This window comes from Macrobrachium nipponense, chromosome 32 (assembly GCF_015104395.2).
Source record: "Macrobrachium nipponense isolate FS-2020 chromosome 32, ASM1510439v2, whole genome shotgun sequence".
Lineage (NCBI taxonomy): Eukaryota > Metazoa > Arthropoda > Malacostraca > Decapoda > Palaemonidae > Macrobrachium > Macrobrachium nipponense.
The window spans coordinates 22449518-22467017 of record NC_061094.1 but is presented as its reverse complement, the minus strand read 5'-3'; positions in this window follow the sequence as shown (position 1 = coordinate 22467017).

Here is a 17500-nt window from a genome sequence, read left to right as displayed (position 1 = left end):
CCAGATAAACGTTTAAAAAGGTTAGTGAAACGAACGAATGATCTAATTGAAGGCAGCTTGTGATTTAATTTTTCTGTTTTTTCTCTGAACAAGAAATTTAATACTCTCTTCCCCCTGCCATACAGAACCGACATTTATGTTGCCTCTTAACAATGCTATAAGCACAGCCACTGATTTGAGTCAGGTGAAAAAATTATAAAGTTGAGAGAGAGAGAGAGAGAGAGAGAGAGAGAGAGAGAGAGCTGTATTTTCAAGATTTTCGTCCAAGGCCTGTTCGTCAGTGATCTTCAGGAAACTTCGTTTTTTAAAACGAAGATCTGTATCACTGCGGGTGTTGCAACGCAATATAAGATATCTTATATTGGACATGACTTGTCAAAAATTAACCTTGCACAAACGGCTCGGTGTAGGCGATGGTCCGTGCAGTCAAAGCCTATGGCCACTGTTGAGTGTGAATTCGTAAGTAATCTGTTCATAAAAACAGATTGTGGAAGAATGTGATTCAGTCTCTTATTTTAACGAAGTCACTTACTTTTCCTTTTAAACTCGTTAACAAAGAATGGTAGTGCGACCTTTCAGGAAATTCTTCCAGAATAGACGAATAGACGTGATGTTATCTGTGGTTGATGCTATAATTGAAAATGAAACCACCCCAGGATGCTTTTCGGAGCTGTTCAGTTTTAAAATTGAAAAGTATTGGCTACCTCAACTAAAGTCAGAGAAGCCGGATGTAGAGGATCACCAAGCTTTCCTTATTTTATATTCTATAGAATTAAACATTTCTCAAAAGAACCTTTATCCTTAAACTTGTTTAGAAATCCTTGGCAATCTCAAGTCTGTTCACTCTCGCATACACACGCACACACATATATTTAAAGTATATTTATGTGTGTGCTAAACTGAAAATTCAATACAGAGCTTTACTTCAATACTGCACTCAATTATTTTTTAATAAATCTACACACAAAACTGTCTTTTTGTAAGCTCACACATACACACACATATAATTAGGGAAAAAGACCCCATTTCGGCTCAACCTCAACACCCGACCCCCATTTTGGCTCACAGGCGATAGACCCATAAACTTGCCTTTATCCTAACCTCACGTACGTTGACCTTTAACGACTCCACGGGAAAACCACCAAATATTTCACTCTAGTTCAGAAAAGAACCCCAAAATGGCTCTTGAATATCTTCAGATAGGAGAACCGTGGTTTCGTTCGACCCCTTGAAAATACTCAACCCCATTTTTAGCTCAAGATATACTCTATGGATGAAAAAAAACATTAATTCACATTAATATCGTTATGAGTGAAAAATTATAAGTCCCTTAACCTAACCTAACCTAACCTAACCCAACCTAACCTAACCTAACCTAACCTAACCTAACCTAACCCACCCCTTGAAAATACCCAACTCGGTAAAGAAACATTAAATTAATATGCGTGTACATAGCAACATTTAAACAAAAGCACATACTCACGGGTATTCACATATCTCAATACTCCAGGAACAATAAAGACTACAAAAACTATACAAGCTAATGTCACCACTTTGTCAAAACTTCCCTAGGAACTGCCAATGACTCCGTCCATTAATGCATTGTCTCAGGGCATGAGGACATCAATAAAAAGATTGAGTACCAAAATATTTCTTTAGTGAAGATAGCTTTGCAAAACTGAGGCCAGCCAGCTGTAATCGCTTTATAGCGAAGAATTACATATTAAAGGAAAGGAAAATGCATCTTCTTAGAGTAGGTCTGCAGCAAGGAGGCATTCGCACACGTGTTGGAGGCGTCTGTTCTCATGATTGTTCGAGAATACTCAGGTGTGTTTTGGAACTCAGCACGTGTCATCAGAAACGCCGCGTATTATGATGTAACTTTTCGTCTGGATCCTTCTAAAATGTTCCTTTCGGGAGACGACGTTCGGTGGTTAAGCTCCGCCCTTTTCAGCCCTGCCCCCAAATCGCCATATATATATATATATATATATATATATATATATATATATATATATATATATATATATATTATATATATATATATATATATATATATATATATATATATATATGCCCTGAAGAAGTAGAGATCAGATCATCAGAGAGAGATCGTCAGAGAATAAGGAAGAGACGAAGGATAGGAGGGGGAGAGTACGCACGAGAGAGTGAGATTGGAAACAAGGCTGCAGTCAGAGAGAGAGAGAGAGAGAGAGAAAGATATCTCGACGCTGAGCAACCTCTTTCAGAGAAGAAACGTCCTACAAGTGGTTTTGAGGAGCAAACCGCCCTTCGAGTATCTAGACTAGACATTTCTTTTTGCAGTATGAATTCAAGAAACCGTCTGAAGTTTCTGCTGTCTCCTTTTGTGAAGCCGTCGCTCCGAACGCTGATTTTCGACAGCTGCAAAACTGGCCAGCAAGTATTTCATTACCGCACTGTTTCCCCAGTTTACACATTGTAAGATTGTATTTTTGTTATGTTAATAGGAGAAACCATTCTGCATTTATCTTTGTTAGTAAGATTATAAATAAACTTCTGTTCTGTTTGAGTTTCTATATTCGTATCCCCAGTTTCAACTGTTGGTGTTGAATCCTTTTTGTTTATTATAATATAGAACCTGAGCGGATCTCGGTGTCCGTAACACCACCTATAAAATATTCTGTAGAATATCAGGAACTGAAAAAAGAATTCAGCTGCACTGGGTAGAATTAAATTTGCAAAATTGAGTGACTTGATGTTAGATGTCTTCAGACTGTATGAATAAAAGCAGAAAAAAACAAGAAACGAAGATTTTTCAGAGGATTTTAAAAAATCAATGCAAGAGTAGAAAAAAAAATATGATTTGATAAATATATGTTAATATGTTATTTGTGAAGAGGATGAAAGTGGTTTTGGAATGACTGACCTAAGGTGATAGGGCTGAATGAAGAAAGGAAGTCACCTAAACTAGGAGATAAAGGGGAACGGTTAGGGGTGCCTGGTACTTTGTCTGGAAGACCATAAGGTTAAATCGTTCACAGAAAGTAGGGCGATAATAACCGAAGCGTTTAAGTGTGTTTTTTTTTTTTTCTACGAAAAAGAAAAGTTAAGGGTCATTAAAATGTTTTTGAATATTAATTGGGGCCTGATTGAATTTCGTAGCGAACAAACACTGCATCTTTACATAAAGATTAAGATTCAATCGTTAAACCTATGATAAAAATAACAAGGCGTGATGCGACCTCCAGCTTACTCGGGACGCCCGTATGATTTCCAGAAAATATATCTCCCCCTTTTAAAAGCATTGTAAGGGATCATGTTTTCATGCCCGGCCCAGATTGCCTTCTGCATTCCGTAAGATATTTGCGATATTCTCCTGGGGAATGTACTCTGAATATTATATATAACGTTCCCGTTAATAGTGATACCTACATTTACTTAACTCGCAGTGTTCGAAATATAACCCGTCCTTGGCATATTCTCCCGAAAAATTCTTCATATCAACCAGTGTGACCGTTAACTTCTAGGGAGTACACGTTCCAAACGCTTGATCAATTAATATAGATGATTCATACGTTCTGATGATATACGTTTTATACTGATAAAGCCTCATTCAAAGCGGACATAGCGTTTTAGTGCGGGGTAACCCTAATAATCCATAATTTTGCCTTCTCCATGTCCAAATGGTTCAACTCTTCATTTATATCTATACCCAAATTCCAGCTGTTATTAGCCATTTCTATCCTAATTCTCAAATAAATATAATTTCTATTAATTTGCCTTCTTTTTTTGAGTTTGTCTTCTTAACATAAGAGTATTCTTTTTATTTTTCCTCTTTACATTCGTTCTTCATATTCTCAATACCTCTTCTTTGCTACCTGTTTTGTATTTTCACTCATCTCTTTCATTCTGTCCAGATTTGATTGGTTTATTTATTTATTTATTGCCATCTATGTTAGTGTTATTGCCATCTTAGAATTTTACTTTCCAGTCAAATCTTAGTTTCGAAGAAGAAATGTCCACCAGACTAGGTAAGACAGACGAGTTTCTGGCTTATTTTCGAAGAATAAGACTTACTTGACACAAGGTACACATAAGAGATTGCTTGTGATTATATAATTAGAATAATACTTGACACAGGGTACACTAAATAGATTGTTTGTAGTTGTAATAAGAATAATACTTACTTGGCACAGGGTACGCCAAATCGATTGATTGTAGTTGTAATTAGAATAATACATGGCACAGGGTATGCCAAGTAGATTGTTTGTAGTTGTAATTAGAATAACACTTACCTGGCACAGGGTATGCCAAATAGTGTGTGTGGTTGTAATTAGAATAATACCTACCTGAAATAGGTTACACCAAATAGATTGTTTGTAGTTGTAATTAGAAATATACTTACCTGGCACAGGCTACTCAAATAGATTACCTCTAGTTGTAATTAGAATAATACTTACCTGGCACAGGGTATTCCAAATAGATTGCCTGTAGTTCTAATTAGAATAATACTTACCTGACACAGGGTACACCAAATAGATTACCTCTAGTTGTAATTAGAATAATACTTACCTGGCACAGGGTATTCCAAATTGATTGCCTTTAGTTGTAATTAGAATAATACTTACCTGGCACAGGGTATTCCTAATAGATTACCTCTAGTTGTAATTAGAATAATACTTACCTGACACAGGGTATTCCAAATAGATTACCTCTAGTTGTAATTAGAATAATACTTACCTGACACAGGGTATTCCAAATAGATTACCTCTAGTTGTAATTAGAATAATACTTACCTGGCACAGGGTATTCCAAATTGATTGCCTTTAGTTGTAATTACAATAATACTTACCTGACACAGGGTACACCAAATAGATTACCTCTAGTTGTAATTAGAATAATACTTACCTGACACAGGGTATTCCAAATAGATTACCTCTAGTTGTAATTAGAATAATACTTACCTGGCACAGGGTATTCCAAATAGATTACCTCTAGTTGTAATTAGAATAATACTTACCTGACACAGGGTATTCCAAATTGATTGCCTTTAGTTGTAATTAGAATAATACTTACCTGGCACAGGGTATTCCAAATAGATTACCTCTAGTTGTAATTAGAATAATACTTACCTGACACAGGGTACACCAAATAGATTACCTCTAGTTGTAATTAGAATAATACTTACCTGACACAGGGTATTCCAAATTGATTGCCTTTAGTTGTAATTAGAATAATACTTACCTGACACAGGGTACACCAAATAGATTACCTCTAGTTGTAATTAGAATAATACTTACCTGGCACAGGGTATTCCAAATAAATTGCCTTTAGTTGTAATTAGAATACTTACCTGGCACAGTGTATTCCAAATAAATTGCTTCTAGTTAAAATTAGAAGTATGCTTACCTGGCACAGGGTACACCAAATAGATTGCTTCTAATTGTAATTAGAAGCCTACCTACCTGGCACAGGGTACGCCAAACAGAATACCTCCAGTTGTAATTAGAAGCATACTTACCTGGCACCGGGTACACCAAATACATTGCTTCTAGTTGTAATTAGAAGCATACTTACCTGGTATAAGGTACACCAAATGGATTGCTTCTAATTGTAATTAGAAGCATACTTGACTGGCACAGGGTAAACTAAATAGATTGCCTCTAGTGTTAATTAGATAAATACTTGCCTGGTACAGGGTACACGAAATAGATTGCTTATAGTTGTAATTAGAATAATACTTATCTGGTACAGGGTATTCCAAATAGATTGTCTCTTGTTGTAATTAGAATAATACTTACCTGGCACAGGGTACTCCCAATAGATTGTCTTTAGTTGTAATTAGAATACTTACCTGGTACAGGGTATTCCAAATAAATTGCTTCTAGTTGTAATTAGAAGCATTCTTACCTGGCACAGGGTACAGCAAATAGATTGCTTCTAGTTGCAATTGGAATGATACTTACCTGGCAAAGGGTACACCTAAAAGATTACTGTCATTTCCTTTGCTTCTTCCAGTACTACGTATTTGGTTCCTAGTTCATCAACCTTTCTGCTATATCCTTTATCGTTTGATATACTAAGTATTGAAGACTCCTTCCACAATCCAGGATTCCATCCGCTCACATCTGGTCCTCGGGTCTCCAGCTTGCTACTGTTTGGAATGCTTTTAGTGCTTCTGAATCTTCAGCCTCCACTGTTATTGCCTAATGACTGGTTTTGTTTTTTGGCCTGTAGGTGAGGGTTAGGCCGATGTTCGCGTTCTTCATGGTGTCTTGTTGATGAGATTATCTTCTGGGACCTCAATTTCTCTGCGTATTTCTCTCCAATTGCGTCTGGAGCGTCCGTATTTGTGTGGCTTTCCCTCGGCTATTCCCTTTATATCTATGAGCTCTTCCTTTCTTCTTTTCTCTGAGCTTCCTTTTACCTTAGATTTCAAATCAGATGCATGCGAGCTCTGAAGCCTTCAAAGATGGCTTCTAAGGATCTCAAAGCTTGCATCTAGAGTCTTTGGATCCAGTGAACCTTATAGTGTTGGTTGTACAGTTCATTTTTCAATCCATCTTTGTATCTTCAGTCTTTGCGTCAGCATGTGAATTTCATTTCATTATTCCTTTCTTGGTCGAACTTCACTGGGTGGCAGGCCAGACCTGGAGCCTCAAGGATTCTAAAACGACTTCGGGGTAAACCAACCCTCAGACTTGAGCTGAATTCTAATTATATTTCTCCTTGTCAGTTCTGCTGCTTTCCTGAATGCTTCCCACCTTTCAAGGAAGAGATTCCAGTAGATCTGAAGCAGCATGTTAGTGGGGGATGACCGATGCTATGGCGGAGTGTGGAGTCTGGGACTCCAGACTGTGGAGAACGAATGGGTCTTGAGGAAATGGGCAGGAGCGTTCTGCCACATTTGACTTGGCATCTTTTAATTCTGGATAGTAGCCATTCCTTGAGAAGACTTAAACGTATGCTGCTGATGTGTCAGATTGCCTATGACTGGTTTGTTTTTTTGTTCTGCAGGTCATGGTTTGGCCGATGTTGGCGTTCTTCATGGTGTCTTCTTGATGAGATTATTTTCGGGGGCCTCAATTTCACTGCGCATTTCTCTCCAAATGCGTCTGCAGCTTCCGTAACTCTGTGACATTCCCTCAGCTATTCTTTATATCTATTAGCTCTTCCTTTCTTTCTTGTTGTCAACTTCTCCAACTATTCCTCCTTCGTGACAGCTGTCTATTATTTCTTAAGTCTCACTTTGAGATCTTCCTCGACTTTCGTCGCTTTGTTTTCTGGATCTCTTCGTCTTGATGTCCAGCCATGCCAGCTCCCTCTTTCCGTTGGATATCCGCCGAGGTCTCCATTCATCGATTGCAGGAAGGCAGAGTAAAATAGGCGTGATCCGTGAGGATAATGCAAGTACGTGTGTTTTTATGCCTTTCCTTTCGAAATTCTTCCGTTCGAAGTTTTGGATTATTAACATGCCGTGGAAATTTCCGCCTTTTTCTTATATGTTCGAGACATATAATGGAGACAAATTTATCATTTGTCTCCATTATATCAACTTCCTCGACATAACTTCAAGTCAGGCGTTCTCTTTGTAATGTTATGATGACGTGTGCAACAACAGAATATTTTCTTCTGAGGTTAACTTTGTATTTATATTTACTTCTTATTTATTTCTTTCACTGAACGATTTGGTACGCTTGATGTAACTTCTAATGTTGTTTTACCTCTCTCTCTCTCTCTCTCTCTCTCTCTCTCTCTCTCTCTCTCAAAATACAGCTATTTGTGAATTGAGAGTTTTCGTCGCATTGCCAATTGGCGGCCACAACATTGCGAAGGAAAATTTTCCCTACAGTTTAGACAAAACAATTGTTGTCGGTGCTGTGATTCTGCAGATGTTCTTGCTCAAGATTGCAATGCAGATGTACTGAGCTTTTAAATCTTTTCTTGTAAAGAAAATCAGGTGGCTGAGTTTGACATCTGTTCGGTAAACGATGCTTGCTTAGAGAGAGAGAGAGAGAGAGAGAGAGAGAGAGAGAGAGAGAGAGAGAGAGAGAGAGAGAGAAAATTATATCGCCAGCAGTAATATGCTAGGAAGTTTGACATCTGTTTGACATCTGTTCAGTAAACAATGCTTGCTTGGCGAGGGAAGAAGAGGAGAAGAGAGAGGAGAGATAGAGAGAACATTATATCGGCAGCAATGATATGTTAGGAAGTTTGACATCTGTTCAGTAAACGATGCTTGTTTCTCAGCGTTATTATTACCAGACACTTGTAGATTATATTTTTGAAGAGAGAGAGAGAGAGAGAGAGAGAGAGAGAGAATGGCATCAATATATCGCCAGCAATGATAAGCTAGGAGAAAATATGCATCAACCTGAATGACTGTTTTTGAAGCAGCTTCGTTGTCATGAAAATGAGAAAAATTTCCTTTGACTCAGAAACCGAATTTAGTCTCTTTTTTCGTTACATTTTTCTCCACGATTTTATTCGATTATTATTTTTTTAGTTTATTATTTGGAGAAAGACACCAGCTCTCTATTGATTTTTATTTCAAGCGGTACATGGTAATGAATTTAGAAGATTGTGGTTTTTTATTGTAAAATTGTTTAGCAGTTTGCGGTTGGTGATAAGGAGTCGTGGCGGTATTGTTTTTGAATGCGCCTCGGGAGAAAAGGGTGACTCTGACACTTGTTAATGTGTACCGGTTTGTAATAAAAATATGTGAATGGTCATAATTGATTTTCATTACCCTCATTCTTTATTGTTCAACCTTCCATAGAGTTTCATTATGTTAGGTTATGGAGTTTAGAAATCGTTTCGCATTCATACTATCACGTGATATGACATGCTGTGCACCTGGCAGTGAGTCATGGAGAAAACGGTGACTGTTGTGGGTGCTTATCAGTTGCTTATTTGAATTTGAATGGAGTATAGAAATCTTTTTGCATTCATACTATCACGTGATATGACATGTTGCGCACCTGGCAGTGAGTCATGAAGAAAGTCAGGTTAAAGGAGTTATAACTTATTTTACTCATATTCATATCTTTTTCATATACTCACTCACATGGGTTAGGTTATGTTAAGGGTCTGAGAATTTGTTCCTCATATTCATATTTTTCATACACTCATATGGGTTAGGTTGCATTAGGTGAAGAGACTTAGAATTTTTTCTTTCATTATTTATATTTATGTTAAATGGCGGTTTTTCGTCCGAATAGTAAATCTTCAGCCAAAATGGGGTTGAGTATTTCATTTGGGTTAGTTTAGGTTAGGTTAGGTTAAGGGACTTAGAATTTTTTTCCCTCATTTTCATATTTGTGTGTTCACTATCTATCGTACATTAAACTGTTAAAAAAAAATTAAACCCAGTGCGATGACTATGTTATGATGGAGTGGATTTTTTAATGACGATTATAATGGGACGTTTGGTAAATTAGAGCATTCACAGCTAATACCTTTTAGGACATTGCCAGGTGGGAAACGAATGTCATGGCGACTCCTAAATCGGTTGGTATACATACCTACTTCCTCTTGCTCCTTGATCTAGCGAGTATTGACGTGTATATACTAGATTCAGTGGATTTGAGAATTAGGATAGAAATGGCTAATAACAGCTGGATTTTGGGTATAGATATAAATGAAGAGTTGAACTATTTGGATGTGGAGAAGGCAAAATTATGGATTATTGGGGTTAACCCGCACTATAAAGGCATGTCCGCTTTGAACGAGTCTTTATCAGTATAAAACGTATATCATCGGAACGAATGAATCATCTATATTAATTGATCAAGCGTTTGTAACGTGTATTCCCTAGAAGTTACAAGTCTCCCTGTTTGATATGAAGAATTTTTTGGGAGAATATGCCAGGAACGGGTTATATTTCGAACACTGCGAGTTAAGTAAATATACGTATCATTATTAACGGGAACGTTATCTATAACATTCAGAGTACATTCCCTGGGAGAATAACGCAAATATCTTGCGAAATGCGGAAGGCAATCTGGGCCGGGCATGAAAACATGATCACTTACAATGCTTTTAAAAGGGGGAGATATATTTTCTGTTTTAGTTTCACGACCAAGGATATGGAGGATTCGCTACCGGTTGAAATTTCCGCTAGTATGAGGAGAACAATTAGACAGACAAGGCCAGTGGTAAAGCCTCACATAGTGATGTTTTTTGGGGATACGGAAGGTATTTTATCGGTCGATTCAGATAGGATAAGTCAGTGTAACATTAGAGGGTGAAATGGATGGATACTAGAGAATTGGAAATGTCTTTAAAAGACACGTTAGGGCCGTTAATTAGATATTTAGGAATATTCACCTCAGATGATGTAGGAGGATTTATATTACCGTTAAGTAGAAATAAACCCTTATTCTTTACATCTAACACTTTAGAGTCATCTTCGGGTATTAATAATATAGGTCACTGGGTATGTTTCTACGTGGAAAGGTAACCCAGAAATTTTATTATCTTCTTTGACAGTTACGCTATCGAGACTGAATTTTATTCACAAGGAATTTTCAGATTTCTGCGTAATCATTCTGAATATACCGTTTACGAAGTTAAATGACAGATACAGCTGGATATTTCGTATAAGTGAAGACTTTGCGTTCCGTTTTCCGTACACTGCGCCAGTCACCATGGAATAATAAGGAATATAATATCGGGAATGAAAGAGGTTTTATCAGTACACCATTTACACAGTGATCGGTCAATAACGAGATACTATGTCAAATATTCCAAAAAGACGAAATGTTCAGATTGAAAGTCGGGTAGTAACAAGAGTCATAACGAATAACGAATGTTTATAGCGGAGGGGATAAACGCTCCGAGGATAGATGACACACACTGTATCCTATTATAAGTAGTACTAAGTATGGGTATTAGTTACGAAGACCACTTCACGTTAGGTTAGGAAGATAATGTTTACAACTTATGCATAAGGGGAAAATCATGCGGGTGTCCCGAGTAAGCTGGAGGTCGCATCATGCCTTGTTATTTTTATTGTCACTCTAAGACTTATCATAAGTTTAACGATTCAATCTTAATTTTTTATGTAAAGATGCATTGTCTGTCCGCTACGAAATTCAATCAGGCCCCAATTAATATTAAAAAACGTTTTAATGACCCTTAACTTTTCTTTTTCGTGGAAAAAAAAATAAAACTACACTTAAACGCTTCGGTTATTATCACCCTACTTTCTGCGAAAGATTTAACCTTATGGTCTTCCAGACAAGGTACCAGGCACCCCTAACCGTTCCCCTTTATCTCCTAGTTTAGGTGACTTCCTTTCTTCATTCAGCCCTATCACCTTAGGTCAGTCATTCCAAAACCACTTTCATCCTCTTCACAAATAACATATTAACATGTATTTATCAAATCATATTTTTTTCTACTCCTGCATTGATTTTTTTTAAATCCTGTGAAAAATCTTCGTTTCGTGTTTTTTTCTGCTTTTATTCAGACAGTCTGAAGACATCTAACATCAAGTCACTCAGTTTTGCGAATTTAATTCTACCCAGTGCAGCTGAATTCTTTTTTCAGTTCCTGATATTCTACAGAATAATTTATAGGTGGCTGGCCTCAGTTTTGCAAAGCTATCTTTACTGAAGAAATATTTTGGTACTCAATCTTTTTATTGATGTTCTCATGCCCTGAGACGATGCATTAATGGCCGGAGTCATTGGTAGTTCCCAGGGAAGTTTTGACAAAGTGGTGACATTAGCTTGTATCGTGTTTGTAGTCTTTACTGTTCCTGGAGTATTGAGATATGTGAATACCCGTGAGTATATGCTTTTGTTTAAATGTTGCTATGTACACGCATATTAATTTAATGTTTCTTTACCCAGTTGGGTATTTTCAAGGGGTGGATTAGGTTAGGTTAGGTTGGGTTAGGTTAGGTTAGGTTAAGGGACTTTTAATTTTTCACTCATAATGATATTTATGTGAAACTGTGGTTTTTTCATCCGTAGAGTATATCTTGAGCCAAAATGGTGTTGGGTATTTTCAAGGGGTCGAGCGAAACCACGGTTCTCCTATCCGAAGAGTTATTCATGAGCCATTTTGGGGTTCTTGTCTGAACTAGAGTGAAATATTTGGTGGTTTTCCCGTGGAGTCGTTAATAGTCAACGTACGTGAGGTTAGGATAAAGGCAAGCTTATGGGGTCTATCGCCTGTGAGCCAAAATGGGGGTCGGGTGTTGAGGTTCAGCCGAAATGGGGTCTTTTTCCCTACTCATATATATATATATATATATATATATATATATATATATATATATATATATATATATATATGTATATATATGTATATATATATATATATATGTATATGTGTGTGTGTGTGTGTGTGTGTGTGTGTGTGTGTGTGTGTGTGTGTTTGTGTGTAGAAGAATTATAGGGGTAGCAGACCCGACCAACATCCAGGTTGAAGAGGTAAATGCATGTCTTTCACAAGTATCGTTTATTACGCCAACGTTTCACATCACATGATGCATCCTCAAGGCTGGAAATTATATACTATGAATAATAAAACATCGCTCACTCTTATAAAATATCTAAAAAAAGCACAAAAAATATTTGACATTTACAAATAGAAACAATTAAAACGACAACTCGAAGGGAACACCTACCAAGGTAAGAGTAAAAAAGTGACTAAAAAGGCAGAGAGAAAATAAACATACGAAAGATGACTAAAGCGAACGTGGAGAGTAAACAAACAGGCAGTTATGCTAAAAACAGTTGTGTGGACGACGATTGGGTGTTTAGTGTTGGCACATTAGTTTTTATAAGAAGCGACTCCAACACCATCAACTCGTCGTCTCTACTTGCAGATGCAATAATCTTAAAATCATTTATGTCCAAGCGGGCACCGCAAATCTGGGAATGATTCCGAATACTGGATAGTTCGGGATTGGACAATCTGCATCCTGTCCTAAAGCTGACACCTTGATGGGAGCAGAAACGGACCCTGAGAAGCCTCCTCGTACAACCAACGAAAGTTTCCAGACTACATCTGGGACAGGTATATTTATAAACGATGTTGGATGTCAAGGAAGGGCTCAGTCTGTATTTCACTCTGAAAAAAGAACTTATTTAGAGGATTTCGTGGGATCAACTTCAAATTAACTGCTGGCAATTCATTATGAATTAAATTCACGAATTTCTTTTTAAAACAGTTATCATGAAGGAAAGGGAACTTAACATAAATACATAATTTTGGAGCGGTATATATGGGAATAGGCGGTTTCATTTTTGTGGTTAGGAGCTTATTAAGGACTGTATGGAAATAGTGGGATGGAAAACAATTATTACGGAAAAAATTAGCCAAGAACTCCACTTCTTCATGAAAATCTGACTAGGTGGAAGTCAGAGAGTCGCCCTGTGGAGGAGGGTAGAGAGAAAATTCAACTTAAAATTTAAATGGCATGAGCTATAAAAATTGGTGCCCAACCCTGTAAAAGTATTTTTCCTATGAATGCTGGTTTGAAACCCAACGTCTTCCCAAGTGACACGTACATCGAGAAATGATGAGTTGTGAGTTTCTTTCTCTACTGTAAACTTTATATTGGGGTGTTGAGCGTTAATGAATTCTAAAAAGGAGCCGGCGTTAAAATCGCTTTAAACAAGGCAAAGGTGTCGTCTACATACCTCTTATAAAATAATGGTTGAAAACTAAGGGGGCAATTGTCAAACACTGTCTCCTCCAGGGAATTCATAAAAATATTGGTGAAGGTAGGGCCTAAAGGGCTTCCCATTGCCACCTGTCTGAAACAAGAATCATTAAAAATAAATACTGTGTCCCGCACGGCCAATTCTAAAAGTTGATTAAATAAGTAATATTAAAACCGTTAAAAAGGGAATCAGGTAATGGAAAAAGCTTGTTTATTATGATCTCGATCGTCTCAACAGGAACATTAGTGAACATACATAATTTATATATATATATATATATATATATATATATATATATATATATATATATATATATATTGTGTAGTGTAATCTCTATAAAAAGATAGCTTTGTGTGTAAATATATTAAAAAAGAATTGAGTGCTGTATTGAAGTAATGCTCTTTATTGAATTTCGGGCAACTTCTGTTACTGATGGTAAAGGAAAACGTATTAAAGGAACTTGCACAAGGAATTAATTTTCCTAAAACAAAGTGAATATCATTTTCAAAGGCCAAAATTGATTCATTTAATCAGTGTAAAACTATACAGATAACTACGTAGTTATCATATCCAAGAAATTAAACGTAAAAACGATAAATTATATAATTATCTTGTGAAGACAGTTCTACAAACGCGGTCGGTGGGCAAATCCTGCCAGGCTTACCCACGATCTATCTGCTTGGCTTACCCGTGAGTGTTGTCCACACGGCAGAGTTGACGAATGGCGGACTTGCCCGACGATGCCAGTACGTTCTCGAGTGTCGTACGAGAAACATGCTGGCTAGTATTGCTCAGAAAAGAAACTGTTGCGATGGATAATGATTTGCGTATGTACATAGAAAAAGTCGAGAATGTGGTGCAAAGATTGGCTAAATAGGAGAGATTTTTACGGGAGCCATACAACAATAGCAGAGGCTCGAATGGAAGCAACGATGACACTTTTTAGCAACACAGAGTGATAACTAAAGAGAGAGGGACTGGAATTCTAACAGAAATTAAGTAACAAGTACTAAAACGGCCTACAAGAGACAGACAGGGAGAGAGAGACTGGTATTCGAATAGAAATTAAGCAAAAGTTATTAAGCAGTCCGAGAGAGAGAGAGAGAGAGATAGTGGAATTACTATGAAACAAAATTGCAAAATGAACAGCTTTTTTTTCATGATGACAGTAGACATTTGGACAAATGACCTTCAAGAAAAGCTGGATTAAACAGGAATATTTTTGTTAAGCCTTTCTTTCTTGCCTTGGTAGAAATTGTGTCTAGGAATAAGTCCTATAAAAAAAATGTTTGTCATTCAGTCGCAATTTTGATTTTACTCTGGGAACTATAAGAATAGTTCAAGATATTTGGTGTCAGTACAGAGAGTCCCAACTGCTTATGCATGTATTAGTGTATGTATTTATATTATATATAATGTATATGTATAAATAAAGGTAAAAGCCACAAAGGAGAGTGAAATAATGGGGTACTCCATTGTTCCACTTCCCTTTGTGGCTTGTGCCTTTATTTATATTGTAGTCATCACGTTCCCAATTTTTTTATTCAGTTATGCATGTATATATTGTGTGTGTGTATATATATATAATATATAATATATATATATATATTATATATATATATATATATATATATATATACACAATATATATACAGCATTGCTATTTCTTAAGGCACGTCCAGAGTCCAGTCGAGGGGCCCTGATCGCCGGGAAAGCTGTCATCGGGCTCTATACCGGGGCAAACCAGCGAAATGGTCGTGCCCCGGTTGAGCGAAATCACCAGTTGGTTCAGGGGGATCTGAGGCAAGTACGGAGGTACGACACTGCCAGACTTACTTTACCATAGGGGCCCCATTAAATGAAAATTAAAAGGACTGTTTTATCATCGATCTTTGTAACTTGAGCATGACTTGGCATTTGTTATACAAGCAAATAAAGAAAAGCCAATGGATTAGGTAACTGGATCTTACATAAATGAACAAATTAACGTAAGCAAATGCCTTATCGATTTGAATATATAAATACAAAATATATACAAACACACACACACACACACACACACACACATATATATATATATATATATATATATATATATATATATATATATATATATATATATGTGTGTGTGTGTGTGTGTGTGTGTGTGTTTGTATATATTTTGTATTTATATATTCAAATCGATAAGGCATTTGCTTACGTTAATTTGTTCATTTATGTAAGATCCAGTTACCTAATCCATTGGCTTTTCTTTATTTGCTTGTATAACAAATGCCAAGTCATGCTCAAGTTACAAAGATCGATGATAAAACAGTCCTTTTAATTTTCATTTAATGGGGCCCCTATGGTAAAGTAAGTCTGGCAGTGTCGTACCTCCAGTACTTGCCTCAGATCCCCCTGAACCAACTGGTGATTTCGCTCAACCGGGGCACGACCATTTTGCTGGTTTGCCCGGTATATGAGCCCGATGACAGCTTTCCCGGCGATCAGGGCCCCTCGTCTGGACTCTGGACGTGCCTTAAGAAATAGCAATGCTGCGGGAAAAACTCCACAAGGAATGTAACATTCAAGGTAGTTAGGAACTGATTCTAAATACGAAAAGCAGTTTTCTTCGGAGAAGTTCCTCATAAAGGGGGCTTATTCTTCCCTAAGCGCCGAAAATACACTCAACTTCAGAGTCAAACATCCTCTAGCATGTCAACCAACTTCATATACACTGCTCACACCACAGTTATTATTGGGGTTTCATGAATGTCAAGACCCTTCCATATTACCACTCCATAAACATCCAATGGCCAGTTTCAGTATCTCGCTTCCTTCCTCTTATCTTTGGTCACTTCAAAACTCCTGATCTGTTTTGTATATCTAATACATTTCAAGATTCTCGAATCATTTTCTTTATAAAAGATTCCTACCTTTCGAGCTACCTTACTTTAAGTATACTATGTGAATGACTTTTATCAGTAGCATCCTTACTCACTGAGTAAATAAATTCCATTTAAGACAATAGTTTGGAAAAGAAATGTCATTTCTTCATATTAGTGACTACTTTGACAGCCCAGTGCTCATATATTCCTAAAGGTTGCAAATTTAATTTACATTCCCCTTATTTGTTATCAGCCAACTTAAGTTTTAAATTTAATTATTGTATATTGTCTTCCAATATTTAAATTTTAGTTTGCTGTGCAAATAATTAAAACTCAGTAATATGATATGAGGTTAAAAGATTGTATAGTGTAGCATTTCCCATAATAGATTCTTAGAATATTCCTACGTAAAAGAAACAAATTTTGTTCAGCAGAGAGAGAGACTCATTTGTCAAGACGTGAGGAAACACTTCACTTTGTGAAGTGTTTCCTCACGTCTTGACAAATGAGTCTTCCGACGCTCACTTAGTGCTTCTTGTTCGTTACCAGCTCATCTCAGGTTCCACCTCGTTAACATAAGTGGTCGGCTAACTTACTTGAGAACGGCCCATGTCGAATCATATTCGTTCTAGTAGAATGCTACTTCAAACTATGGTTGGAAGAAGTCCTTTACTCATATAGATATATATATATATATATATATATATATATATATATATATATATATATATATATATATATATATAGTGTGTGTGTGTGTGTGTGTGTGTGTGTGTGTCTGTGTACTTGTTACAAAACAAAATACTACAGCAAATACAGAGGGAAATTGAGATGCTAAGTTGGCCTCTGAATATGTTCGGATGGCGGGAATGTAATCCAAAAGGTTCAGTATGGTAGTAGATGTGAGTAAGGTGAATATGGTAGATGTCAAGGAACTTAATGAGACCAAAGCGAAAGGCGGAGGTTTTA